Source organism: Diospyros lotus, chromosome 7 (assembly GCF_014633365.1).
Source record: "Diospyros lotus cultivar Yz01 chromosome 7, ASM1463336v1, whole genome shotgun sequence".
Taxonomy (NCBI): Eukaryota; Viridiplantae; Streptophyta; class Magnoliopsida; order Ericales; family Ebenaceae; genus Diospyros; species Diospyros lotus.
In genome coordinates, this window is record NC_068344.1 from 34,901,340 (window position 1) to 34,915,683 (window position 14,344).

The 14,344-nt window shown below is 33.7% G+C and overlaps 1 long non-coding RNA gene across 1 annotated transcript; it reads right to left on the minus strand.

The window, feature by feature from the left end:
- Positions 1-4,153: 4,153 nt before the first annotated feature.
- LOC127806566 (uncharacterized) lies at positions 4,154-5,147 on the minus strand. The gene is made up of 4 exons (XR_008024443.1): positions 4,962-5,147; positions 4,684-4,879; positions 4,536-4,592; positions 4,154-4,442 (listed from the first exon to the last, which is right to left on the minus strand). It is a non-coding gene; the product is annotated as an uncharacterized LOC127806566 (long non-coding RNA).
- Positions 5,148-14,344: the final 9,197 nt, after the last annotated feature.

Below are 14,344 nucleotides of genomic sequence, written 5' to 3' on the forward strand. Positions count from 1 at the left end.
AAGAAATAGAGAGAGACAAAGAGAGATAGAGCTAAAGTGTTGACTCATCTTATTTTATTTTTTTTTCACATCAAAATATACGAGTTAAATTGATTTTAAAACATAGGTGTAAGTGTAGTTGAAATAAGAAAAAATTTAAATAATTATAAAAAAAATATAAAAATAAAAATATGAGTTTCACCATGAAAAAGAATTTGAAGTCTTAGTGGCTCATCCATCATGCCTAATGATGAGATTTCATATTAGATTTTCCCAAAGTTTTGTTTGGGAAATTTTATGAATAGAACACAAAATGCTGTCTCCTTTTAAGGAGAGTAGACAATAAAAAATGGAAAGAAGAGCAATGTAAATAGATGCAATAAAAGGATATTATAAATAACAAACTATTACACCATTTGGAAACAAAATACAAGCTGATCAATTGAAGGGCAAATTTAGTATTCCAAAAATTATTAAAGTCAAGAGATATCAATAAATTCATCATCTATTTTGACCAATTATAGATTGTATAAATTGTGACCGCATTCGAATTTATCCAAAAAGTAAACTAGGGAAAAAAATCACTTTCTTCAGGATTAGTCGAACACTTATATCATAAAAAAAAAAAATAATAACTAGGTCACATATTGCACTTTTGCATATGGGACATTTGGTAAACTATATAGTTATCATTTTGTTTCTATTATTTTTTTCATTTCATCACTCTATTCTTTATTCAAATAAAATAAAATTAGGTTACTCTTTTTAGCTCAAGAAAAATAACAATCTTTATATTATATCTTCTACTCTTTTATTTCTTTTTTTAGTGGAGATTACAAAAACTAACCATGTCTAAAAAAAAATAATTTTTTTTACCATTTTTCTGAAAAAATATTTTCAACTACCCAAATAAATTAATTACACTCTATAATTACTTTATCAGTTTTGACTCTATCTACTAATTTTGCAAATTTGTTATTTTATTTAAAACAAATTTTAACTTAACCAGTTTTGACTATGTCACATTTCCAGTTTAAATATCTTTTTTTTTTTTAAAAAAGGTAACTGTAGAGTGTAATTAGTTTGTTTGAGCAGTTATTTTTTTTATTTTAGAAAAATGATTAAAAATGATTATGTGTATTTGTTTTGAGTTAATTATGATTTCCCCTCTTTATTTTATTACATACGATTCTATTTCTTACTAGACCTTCCTAGGATCTCATTTAATTTTAATTTAATACTAATGTGTTAAAGATCAAATTTACTAAAGACAAACCACCTAAGAAAGGAAGAAGTATATACCTTTTCACTTTGGGGATTATTTTCAATCTTCAGGAGCCTATATGGGTCCAAGAAGAAAAAGAAGAGATAACCTCAAAATTCAAGAGACTAAATAGGTTTTTGAGAGACTGTAAACAATTCCAAAAAAAAGAAAAGGTAATCTTAAAGTTTGAGATACTATTTAGTTTACAGGAGACCGTTAACAATTTCATAAAAAAGAAGAGATAATCTTAATGCTCGAGGGATTATTTAATCTTCGAGAGACTTGAAAAGAAGACTAACGAGAAAGGTTCTAAGGACTAGATGTCTTCTTACAAACCGCTCTCTCAAGTTAAAAAGTCTCGAACAAAATGCGAATATGATAAATTTTAATATTTAAAAATTTCTTAAAGTATAGACATTATTCATAAAAGTTATAATCTTAATTGATCTCAAAATACCAACGATACTTATCATGAACTCTCAAGTTCCTCAACAATTGAGAAAATCATTCATGACAGGCCATTGGCCCATTACTATTTATTTAAGAGCTCTACAACTTATTTTAGCATCCTTAAAAAATTGACTCAATTGTCCGACTGTTCATACATGAATTACTCAGCACCTTTTGATTATGTTCTCTTTTACAAGATTGGGAATGACCTGATTAAGAATTTCTTGATTATAAATATATTATTGTAACAAGGCGACAACATATACTTATATGGTAAAATTTTAAATAAAATTAGATATCACAAATTTCTGCCGATAACACCTAGAGATGCAAAATGTGCCGTGCCGAGGCAAATCATGGCCTGCAGTGTGGGCCTACTGGACACGGCCTGTTTTAAATTGATGTCTAAATGCACCCATCCTAAGATTAAAGAGCCAATTAGGCCATCTTGGTACGTACCACTCACTACTCTTATAATTAAAAGAGGGAAGCCACGTGAAATGCAAGTAAATTAGAAGCCCTGCAATACATAGTCAGCGTTGAGCCACGTGCAGAAAGAAAGACAATTAATGGGTACTAACCAATCCGCTAAACCAAACAGTATCTCTCCATAATCACAGGATTAGGGACCCTCCATGGTAGCCTATAATCCTAAATGATGAAACTTAACTTCATTTAATTTAAAACGAGATTAGGGACACAATCTGCACTGTTTTCTCACCTTCCGTATCGCCCATTTATTTATTTATTATTATTAAACTAGCAGCCTAACCTCGGCCCCACTCACGAAGAGTACCACGTGCATAAACACGTGCACTTAAACAGAAAATTAATTAATCTTTATGTATAGTTGTTCATATATATTAAGAAAGTAAAAATTAGTCGTCAATGAAAAATGCCTAAATTTATATTTTTATTCTTATATTCTCTCTCTTTTTTTTTATACAATCACATAAATTTTTCGTTATTTTAATTATACTCTTATATTTATATTTTTAAATTAATTAAACTTTCCATATTTTAACATTTTTTTACGTGTCAATTTGACTATTTCGTTATTTAAATTATACACTTGTACATGTATTTTTGAGTTTTTTTAAAAAAAAAAGATAAAGTGAGATCAGTTAACAATTAGACGAGAACTTTGTCTAATTTGTTAAATTAAAAATATTGTTAGCAACTATTTTTTTTCGTTCTCATATATTCTCTTATTTTTTTCACCGAACATATTATGATCATTTGAACATAATTAGGTAAGAGAGCATCAACCCATTAAAAGAAGTTGTAAGCATTCATCTATTTGAATTTTTTGCAAGATTACAAATTTATTAATAAGAAAATCCTAAGTTTAAAAAAAAACGAAAGAGTAAGTTGAAAGAAATAAAGAGAGGCAAAGAGAGATAGAGCCAAAGTGTTGCCTCATCTCACTTTTATCATTTTTTTCACAACAAATGATATGAGTTAAATTAATTTTAAAATTTAGGTGTAAAAATGTAATTAAGATAATAAAATTTTTAAATAATTATATATAAAAATAAAAGTATAGAAATAAAAATATGGGTTTGGAAAAGAATTTGAAGTCTTAGTGGCTCATCCATCATGCCAAATGATGAGATTTCATATTAGATTTTCCTAAAGTTTTGTTTGGGAGATTTAATGAATAGAACACAAAATGCTTTCTCCTCTCTAAGGAGAGCAGACGATAAAAAATCGGAAAGAAGAGCAATGTAAATAGATGCAATAAAAGGATATAAATAACAAACTATTACACCATTTGGAAACAAAATACAAGCTGATCAATTGAAGGGCAAATTTAGTGTTCTTGAAATTATTAAAGTCAAGACATATCAACAAATCCACCATCTATTTTGACCAATCATAGGTGTGCAATTGCATTCAATTTATTCTACCCAAGAAATGACCAAAACTACTAATTGGAAATTTGAAATCCAATTGGAAGATTGTATGTTTGCATGTGTTATTGATTGTACAGAAATGGTAAAGCCCAGAAGGGTGACAGACAGAGAATGCTAGAGGTATTCAGATGCAAACAAGAAGCTGGATGAGACATACACCTTTGCTAATGTGGTGCCAAACCGCCAGGCCACGTACAAACGTTTCTAGGGATGCGTGGTGGGCTACCACATCATCACCGCCTTATTGACTTATTTGGCTATTGTTAGGCAAGTGAGGTGTGAGTGACTCATTTCTGAACACAGGACGTCTCAAGAGCTAAACACACAGTCACAGATAAAGAAAAGAGCATCTCGTGAGAGCTTTCCAGAGAGGCATACCTTCTCAAGGAATCTGATCCAAAAGCTCTTTACATCCAACTTTACTTTGCCAGCCATTTTTCCCTTCCTTCCTTAAAGTGTCATCCCACATATTCTCTCTGTTGAAGCAACCTATAAGTTCAGTTGAGAATAAGAATACATAGGAAACTAAAAGGGGAAGAAAGAGGGGAGAAGAACAGAACAGAACAGAACATAACAGATGTGTCACCCTGGTTTTCCTGTGATAAGCCTTCGGGAATTCTCATGGCAGCGGAGATGGGACGGCTTGACGGTGACCATGGCAGTCCACGGAAGGGCGGCACAGCAAGCACCAGAGGCTGTGGTGGAATCTGCCCCAAACGGTAGCGGTGGCGGGGGGTTAAAGCATTGCTTATGTTCACCCACAAGGCATCCGGGTTCATTCCGGTGCAGGCACCACCATGCTGAGTATGTATGGGGTGGCCGCAGCATACGAGCTGCAGCTAGGAGTAGTTAGTTAGCATGTTGTGAAGCTTGATCAAAGGAAGCATAAAAACAATATGGTAAGATTTGTTAAGTTGACATCCTACCGTTGCTGCAGCACCAAGATGCTTTCCTGGTTCTTTCCTTTCAGTATTTGATCCAATCTGTGACAAGAAAATTGCAACTTAATTCAAAATACTCTGCCACTAGAAAGTGTAAATATATTAGCAATGCTAACATCACAAACTCTGCAACCTTAGCTCTTTATAGCTCCCAAAATGCAGCACTCTTCAGTTATCTGAATTCTGCACTAGTTTGGCATCCGTTGGGTCATTGACGCTTGACTTTATAATGCATTGGAGGGAGCAAACGGCTTGGCCCTACGGTAAGGGTGAAGCCGGGTCAGGGTATCCTAGAGAAATCCTCGTCTACACTAGGAGATGTTTCTGCTCTGTATTCAGAAGCAAGAAAGACACAGTGCGTTAAGTGTTGCATGCACTAAAACGAATGGCTATTGATTGAGCAATATATACCCGTTGGATTAATATGCTTCACACCCAAATTTCTGCAGAATTGGACTCTTTAGTCTTTTAGCAACAACTTTATGCAGTGAACTTAACGATCCTGAAATAACCAGTCAGGCATGTATTGTTAACGAGAATATACAGTTCTATTAGCGATCTTCTTAATTAGGCAAAGATCATCTTCACAAACTATAATACAAGTAATATCAGTGCTGTGTGATTTGGAGAGAGGGGGGACGGGGGGAGCAGAATTTTCGTAAATCATATGGTAACAACTATGGTCAGCATACATCAATGATCAATCAATGCAAGAAAGTCCAACAAGGGCAGAGTAGAAGAAAATATAACTGTTTATATGCTCAGCTTAACCAGACTCATGCTCCTAGTTTTACGGCATATCTAGGTTGATTTTTGGGCTGCTATCATATTTTTAAACAGTCCCTGCAATCGAGCCCAAGTCATCTGGTTAGCAAAGTCATTCAGACCTTGAGCCACCAACCAACTCTGGTTTATATGAATCACATTACATCTAGAGATGTACAGTGGAGTGCAAGAGATGGCCACCACTCCAACACTAGCTTTGCATAATATATAAATTACTTTAGTGCGCGTGATAGTGCCGTACCTGAGATTTTGAGAGCTTAAGTCAAAATGTAAAAATTGACTTCCGAATCACATTTAAATTTTATTTTTTATAATAAAATATAAAAAAATAAACAAATATTCATTTAGACACATGGCGAAATAATGATTTATAAATATTCATATAGACACAAGGATAAAATATAAATAAATATTCATTTAGACATAAAGGAGAGAGAGTTCATTATGCAGATTTTGAGTTGGGGGAAATGATTTACATAGGTGTAAAATATCATTTAGACACAGGGACAAAACAGTCATTTTCTCTCAATTTTATGGGCCCTTAACATAATTGTAAGCCCTAAGGCAATGAACTCTTGAATTACACTATAAATCCAGGCCTGGCTCCTGGGAGAAGAAAGGTATATGCCCTCAGCAAGTTCTGAGCCAATTGAATCTCATAAAACGAACAAATCATTATCTAGCAAATTAGCGGTGGAAATCAAGTGTTCGTATCACAACAAACACATGAATGGGCCAAGTTCTATACATGCAGTTGGATGATTAAGTCCCTCTCTGTGCAATCTATAAACATGCACATTGAACAAGCGAGGGGTACATTCTTAATAAACCAATAAGAAATTCATATATCCCTCTCCAGTTTGATGTATGGCATGTTGGCATGCAGCGAGAGTTAAGGACAAGCTTAAACTAAGGTATAGCAAGCATAATTTACTGTTTCTCTCGTTCCTTCTCCTTCTTTGGAACATTCAAATCAGAGCAGCTCGTGCTTTCCCCAACCAAGAAAAGGGTGGGGAAATGACCAAGTATTCTCATCATTAGCGTTCATTAAGTCTCAATTCATTCGATCATCTAAAGCAGGATACATTATAACCAACCCTGGCCATCTCCAGGAATATGAAAATGTTCTGTTTCTAATCCCTTTGGCAAGCTTTTGTAAACTAATCCTCTTTGTGTTGGGATTTATATATTTATACAACTACAACAACAAGCAATGGTTGAAGAAGACGACACCACTACAACAAACCGAGAAGGATTGATGGTCGATTTAGATCGAGTCGCACCTGAACGTTGTCTGGATCGTACCAGCCCAATCTCTACCCTCGGCCCATGGCCCAATCTTGGCCTGCAGCCCCCGACTTGATCTCAGCCCAACCTTGACTTGATCCTGGCCCTGTGCCAGCCTGCATGCAGAAAAACCTCTCATTCTTTTATATAAGCTAGCTTGCTCATAGACCCAAGTATGTTCTTCTCTAGTCTACCAACACTTTGTCAATTTATTGTCTCACTTATTTGAGTGTGAGAGTACTTGCATGTGCCAGCCACCTCCCTATGGATCAATCGTCAGAGCCCATCCTCTATCACTGCAAGCTCACGTCCGACCATCCCTCTTTTGGGTCGGAAGGAACACTATCCTAAAATAGAATCGCCTTACATCGGCGATAAGCAGACTCCGCCGATCACCTTAGTAGGATAAAGCGATCTCTTCCGACAGAACAACAACCACAAAATACTGGAGTTGCAAGGTATTTGCTTTCTAGACGAAGGCTGGTCGAGGGTGGAAAAATGAAGGCTGACTGATGGAGGGTGTTTGATCGAGAGTTATTACAGAAGGATGGAGGTTCGGCTATATCCATCCGACTATATATATAGCCGAACCCGACATCGATGCAGGCAAAGTTGAGATAAGTCGAGAAAATTGTAAAACAGCTATAGGGAATTCAGAAAAAGGTGGAGAAAATTTGGAAAAAGCCTTCAGATTAAAGAAAAGAAAAAATAATATATATTATTAAATAAATTTTTAACAAAAATATATTATTTTATTCTTTTTTATCCTATTGATCAGCGGCGACGTGCGACCATGGGCTCGCCCACTCGCAAAATCTAAATGTCCGTGAGAGTCCAAACACACAAAAAATCTATCTTTTAGTGATGAATTTTTAAAACTTAAAGTTTCATTGCTAAAATTGGAGTCGCTAAATTTTAGCAACAAAAAAAATTTCCATCGCTAATCAGCAACAAAAAAAATCTGTCATCGTTGATTAAAAAAAAAATTAAATATAAATAAAAAAATATATAAATATATAAATTATATAAATTAAAAATTGAACGTAAATAGACCCTGCCATCCCCCCCGAATTTTTCCCGCTTTATTTATTTTAAAATTTTAAAAAAATACATTCCAAATATTTTAAAAAAAATTCTAAATATAAATAATATATATACAGAAAAATAATATATTATACTAAAAAATAAACATAAAATATGGTCTTTATATATATATAAATAATAAATAAAACTCCGAATTTGGAATATCCTACTTTCACGCAATTCACAGGGTTCAACACGCAATCGATATTTCACGATTAAGAGTGTAATACTTTTTGTAGTAGCGATCCTTATATATCATATTAACAATTGAAATATGGTCTAAAGAAAAAATCTCTATTTGATTGTGTTTCTTCTTATACCTATGAATTCCATTAAACCCATAAATAATACATTAAAAGACTCATTTAGCTCTTCCATTGTCAATAGATTGATTGTTTTGCTCCTATATTTTCTAAAAACAAAGAAGATCTCTGAGAGTTGTTTACTGAATCCGAAAAAAAGTATTTGGGTTCTCCTAATAACTAAAAAGTATAACATGTTTGAATCTAAATGGGGTTCGTGGCGGCGGTGGAGGAACTTGGTCGAAAAAAGAGGAATTCTAGTTATAAGATATCTAATGAAATTGTCGCTAGAATTGAAATATTATTCAAATTGAAGAATTACTTCATATATAAATAATATACTAAATAAAAAAATAATATATAAAAAATACTATATAAATTAATATTTATACCAAATAAACAAAAATATATATACATAAATAATATTTTTAGACTCCAACGTAATGTTAAAATAACAAAAAAAAAAAAAAAGATTCACGATTTATATGTTAGAGAAATAATTTTGTAAGTAAATAATTTTAAATATTTGATAGAAAATATCTTCAAAATCTAACAAATTTTGCAAGTAACTCTAAGTTTATTTGTACTAATAATTTTTGTATAGATAAACAATGATCGAGTACCTTTCATAATATCTGAATATGTAAATATATGTTTATGTCTTGTATCTAGATATATTTTCTTCTTTGTGTCTTATATTCGAATATATTTTATTTGTATTCGAATATATATATATATATATATTTAGTTTTTGCCTTGTATTTGAATATGATTTTCTTTGTTTGTTTTGTATTCAAATACATACGGAATATTCTGTTGCTAATTCAAACGGATATTAATTTTAATTTTAATATTTATTAATTTTATTTTGTTACTAATTCAAATGAAAATTTTATAAATTATTACATTAGCAGTTGAAATTTCAGTCCCCATTTTGATTTTAATTTGTAAGTTTATTTTTTTATTAATTTTGCAACTTAACGATAGAATATTTTGTCACTAAGTTTGAATTTAATTTGAATTTTTATAAATTTTACATTTAAATGTGAAAAAATTACTTTTCAAATGTGATTTTAAATTTAATTTAAATATTTTATAAATTTTATATTTTAGCAATGAAATAATTCAACCGCTAAAACTTATAATTTAATTTTTAATTTTAACAATGAAAGAATTCTGTTGCTAAAAGATTTAAATTTTAATTTTTTTCCATTTAATGATGCATTTGTTCCATCCATAAATAATTTTAAATTAAATTTTAATTTAAAGAATTTAAAATTTAATTTAAATTTGTTCTCATTTAGTGACGGAATTATTCGGTTAAAATAAAATTAAAATTTAATTTAAAATAATTTAAAGACAAAATTGCTAAAATATTTTAATTTTAATTTAAATTTTTTACCATTTAGCGGTGGAATTATTCCCTTAAATTAAGTTTTAATTTTATTTTTGTTTAGCGACAAAATTATTCAGTCGCTAAAAATTTTAATTTTAATTTAATTTTTTTTATTTAGTGATTGAAATATTCAGGGTTGAAAAAATTTAAATTAAGTTTTAATTTTGATTTCTTTTAGAGACGGAATAATTTCGTCACTAAATTAATAAATTTAATAAAAATTTTAAATTAAAAATTATATTTTAAAATTAAAATATAACGGCCCGCCTCCCGGAACCTTCTCGTGCACAAAAAGGATCCGTAAAATGGTCATTACTAAAATGATATAGAACAATAACATAACTACAACTCACACACAACCTTTACTAAAATTATAATATTTCTTTGATTATAACATCTCATAATCATCTTTACAAAACTATTCATCACTTGGGCCTACCTAGGCTTACATAACATACGTCAATCTCAAAAAAACGTAATCATTAACCGTAACATAAGTACAATGACACCCAGGATCTAGTTTTGGGAGAGTTCTGCACTTGCTATCCTGACTAGACGATCTGGACCCAACTTCGTGCGTACCCACCTGTTATTTCAGGATACTCTTACCTGGAATGATGTCAAGCAAACGTGAGTTGTGAGACTTAACAAGCTCATGAAAGAAAGGCTGAAGGGTACATACAAGACTCTTTTCATAACATCCCATGCAATTCATGCCAATGCAACGTCATGTCATGTCCAATACCTGCCTTACTACTATATGCATACACATATAATAAATTTCACATAAACGGTCCTTAGGGCCCACATAAAACATACACTGGCACCCAAGTCCAACACACAAACCTGTTAGCAGTCTTTTATAAGTTACCTCCATACCATTTCCTTTACATGTCCATTCTTGTCGCTCACAATATACTCTTTTGCTGTGGGTCTCACCCCAAGGTCTTTATGTCGCCGTGGGTCTCACCCAAAGGTCTTACCGCGGCCACGTTATAGACCACGCCGCCGTGGGTCTCACTTAAAGGTGTCAAAAGGGTCGGGCGGCCCGCGGGCTGCCTGGCCCAGCCCGTGACGGGCCGGGCCGAGCCCGGCCCCCATTGGAAGGCCGGGCTGGGCCAAAGAAATTGGGCCCACAGCCCGGCCCGTGGCCCGTTGGGCCCTTATGGGCCGGGCCCATGAGGCCCTTATGGGCCAATAAGGCCCTTATTGATTTTTTTTTTAATTTTGTTATTTTTTAGTAATTATTGATATTGGATACTAAAAAATTTAATTTCGCAATATATATAAATAATAACCATCAATTAATTTATTTAAAAATTTTAAATTAAATTTTTTATATATTTAAATTATAAATAAACATTCTCCTTTTTATATGTACATTATTTTTCATATCAATTCACAAGAAAAATTATAAGGCATATAGAATTTTGAAATATAAAATAATGAAATAATATTTAAAACTTAAGAATTAAGATAGAAAATATTTTAAAAAGAAACAAATTAATTTTTATATATATATTATTTTGATATTTATATATGTATATATTATATGTATTATTTTAAAAAAAATTATTTTAAAAAAAGAAAAAAAAAAGGGCCGGGCCCGCTAGGCCCTGTGGGCTAAGGGCCCGGCCCGGCCCCTTTGTAGGGGGGCCGTGGGCCGAGCCGGGCCCTATCAATGACAAAAGGGCCCGGGCCCGGCCCGTTTAAAAAGCTCGTGGGCCGACTCGGGTCGGACCGGGCCGGGACGGCCCTTTTGACACCTATAGTCTCACCCCAAGGTCTTACCGTGAGCCACACCTACCACCCCTACTAATCACCTATAACTACACATTTTCACCATGCAGTGCAACAATTAGGTAATGCAGCGACTTTTGCAGCATAAACGTGATGACAAGGCCCCCATAAACCAAGTATCAGGCCATGTTACGCCCACATAGGAATACACACATGCAATATGCTCTAAATGCACCGACTCACCTAGGGAACCCAAGTTGGCTCTTAGACTGACCGGGTCATGCAAATGCTCACACACAAAGTATGTCCCCAAGTGAATGCAACCCAAGTCCTATGCAGCATACACATCATGAGATGCACAAGCTAAGGCAGGAATCTGGTAGTACCAGCTCTTCTAGCCCGTCTAGCGTTTATCGTAACAGCCGATGATTGGCGCCCATACATCCAGTCATCAACTGCCACGACCAACGATCGACAGTCAGTGACTTTATACCCCATACCCTTAAGACATAAATAGACAACATTAAACTTAGTCACTTAAACTCATCATTTCGCTCACTTTATCCATAACAACATAGACACCATTATGTCATTCATGTTTTCGTCTCTTCTCATACACAGAAAACCATCTCCACATTCATAACAATTTATTAACATAATGCCATTAAACCATAATCAACTCTTCTAAGAACCTAGCTCCAATGAGTTCGGCATCATTCTCAAGGGAAGCGGAGCGATACGAGGCTCCGTGACGGTCGAAATGAATGACACCATAACATCACTGCTTAACTCATCCATTAACAATAAACCCATTAATAAAATATAAGTCATAAGGTGGTTACTACGCGGATTTATTATTATTTATGCGTAGAACCGAGTCACGGTGAGGGAGCGTTTAAAATATGAAAAATAGCGAAGACTCTTGCAGGAAATGAAGAACATGAGGAGAATGTTAGGAGCTTGCCTGTAGACGGTTGATTTCGGCCTCTCTTGTGCTTCCGATGCGAAGTAAAGCGTTTTGCTGCGTTTAATAGGACCATAGTTTAAATTAATTAAATTTGACCGCATAAAATTTATAATTTAATCATACAACGCTTCTACTAATTTTTACCCACGTACCCGATCACTTTCCATTTCAAAATAATCCCAAACCCTTTTATTTTTCCTTATTTATTTTATTTTATTTCCTTTCTTTTCTTTCTTTCCTTCTCTTCTCCTTCTGCTCATCCTTCTTCCCCGCCCCTCCTCCTGGGTGCCTTGCTTCTTCCTCTCTTTCCTTTTCCTTCTTTTTTTCCCTTTTCTTCTTCTTCTTCTTCCCGCGCATAGCTGCCTCGGCACACCAGTACGGCCGCACGCACCAGCACGGCCGAAAGCACCAGCGGCCACCAGCTGGTGCCTTCTTCCTCCAACTGCCGCCACCTTCGACCAGCGGCATCACTGGCTAGCCCCGCTTCCAACTCCGCCTCCCACGGCCACGTGCGCTGATGCTGTTGCCTGTGTCGTCCCTTCTCGTTGTTGTCGCTTTACTCAGTTGCCATGGCCGAGCTTCACTCGGCCAGCTCCCATGGCCGCCGCGCCTCTCTTTCTTTCTATCTCTCTCTCTCAGCTGAGCTCTCTCCCTCACCCGATCTCTCATCCCTTGCTCCCATAAGCTCTTTCTTTCTCTGTTTTAACTTCAAAGAATAAGGCACTGTTTCAATCTTGGCCTCCAAGCTATTCACACACACCACTCATACATACATATATATATATAATTAATTTAATTTCATTTAAATTAATTTGATTTATTTATTATTAATATGATTATTATTATTAAGATTATTTTTATATCTTATTTTTGCTAAAATAATTTTTATTTTCCTTAAATCCTCAAATGCTCAATACGGACCTCAAATATCGAAATTTAATAATTATCGTCTCCAAAATTTTGAGATATTACATTTCTCCCCTAAATTTCAAGATATTACATAAAATCACGAAAATTATTTAACGACTAGAATATCCGTCGTTAATTTTTAAAAATATTAAAAATTATTTAGCGATGGGTTTTTCATCACTAATTCAGTCGCTAAATTAAAAAAATTTATCTACTAAATAAACCGTCACTAATTCATCGTAAAAATTTAGCAACAATTACTCCGTCGTTAATTAGTGATGAAAAAATTCTATCATTAAATTCTATCATTTAAAATTAATTTTTTTTATAATAAAAGCCAAGTGCAAAGATTAAGTACTCTTGATATCTCTCTTGCACAACCAATGTGGGACAACACACGTATACACTCACATATAACACTTTGTTCTACAAAATATGAGCTCTAGTAAAGGTTATTCTACAAAATCTAACAAAATATGAGCTCTAGTCAAGGTTATTCTACAAAATCTTCCAATGGCTTTGGATTTCCCTGGATGCTCCAAAATTCAGGTTCCAACCAAAAAGCAATGGCAATCAGATATGGTTCCCAGTACAAATTTCATTTGGCCAGATATCTACAGATACTGAAAGCGATAATTCATTGTTAACGTTTACCGATAAATAAGGCTGGCAATGAGCTGAGCTACTCGTTAGCTGACTCAAGACTCGACTCGAAAATTGGCTCAATAAGTTAGCTCATGATACAAATGAGTCAAGTTTGAGCTCAAATATTTGGCTCATTTAGTAAATGAGTCGAACTTGAGGTATCATTAGCTCGACTCATTTGGCTCACGAGCCAACTCGATATATTTATATATATATATATTAATTTTATAAATTTATTAAATAAAAAAATATTTATTACTTAATACTCAATAATATAAATATATACTTAATAATTTTATAAATATATATTATATATATCGCATATATTATTTAAATATATATATACATAAAAATAAGGTAATAGTCAATTTCGACTCGAGCCGAGCTGAGCCAGCTCGTAGTCATTATCGAGCTAAGCTCAAGCTAAGAAAATCAACTCGAATCGAGTTATGAGCCAAGCTAAAATTAATCAAGCTGAGCTCGAGCTGGGCCTAGCTCGGCTCAGCTCGGCTTATTGCCAGCTCTACCCATAAACAACTATGAAAAGGAGGATTGAGTAATTGACACATACAAGATGCTTCTTCATCGAATCGGAAGAAAGTTGTTTGAATTAGCCTCGCGACATTCATTTCTAACACAAAACGAAATTCCTAAAACCAAAGTTCATACAGTCAAGAGA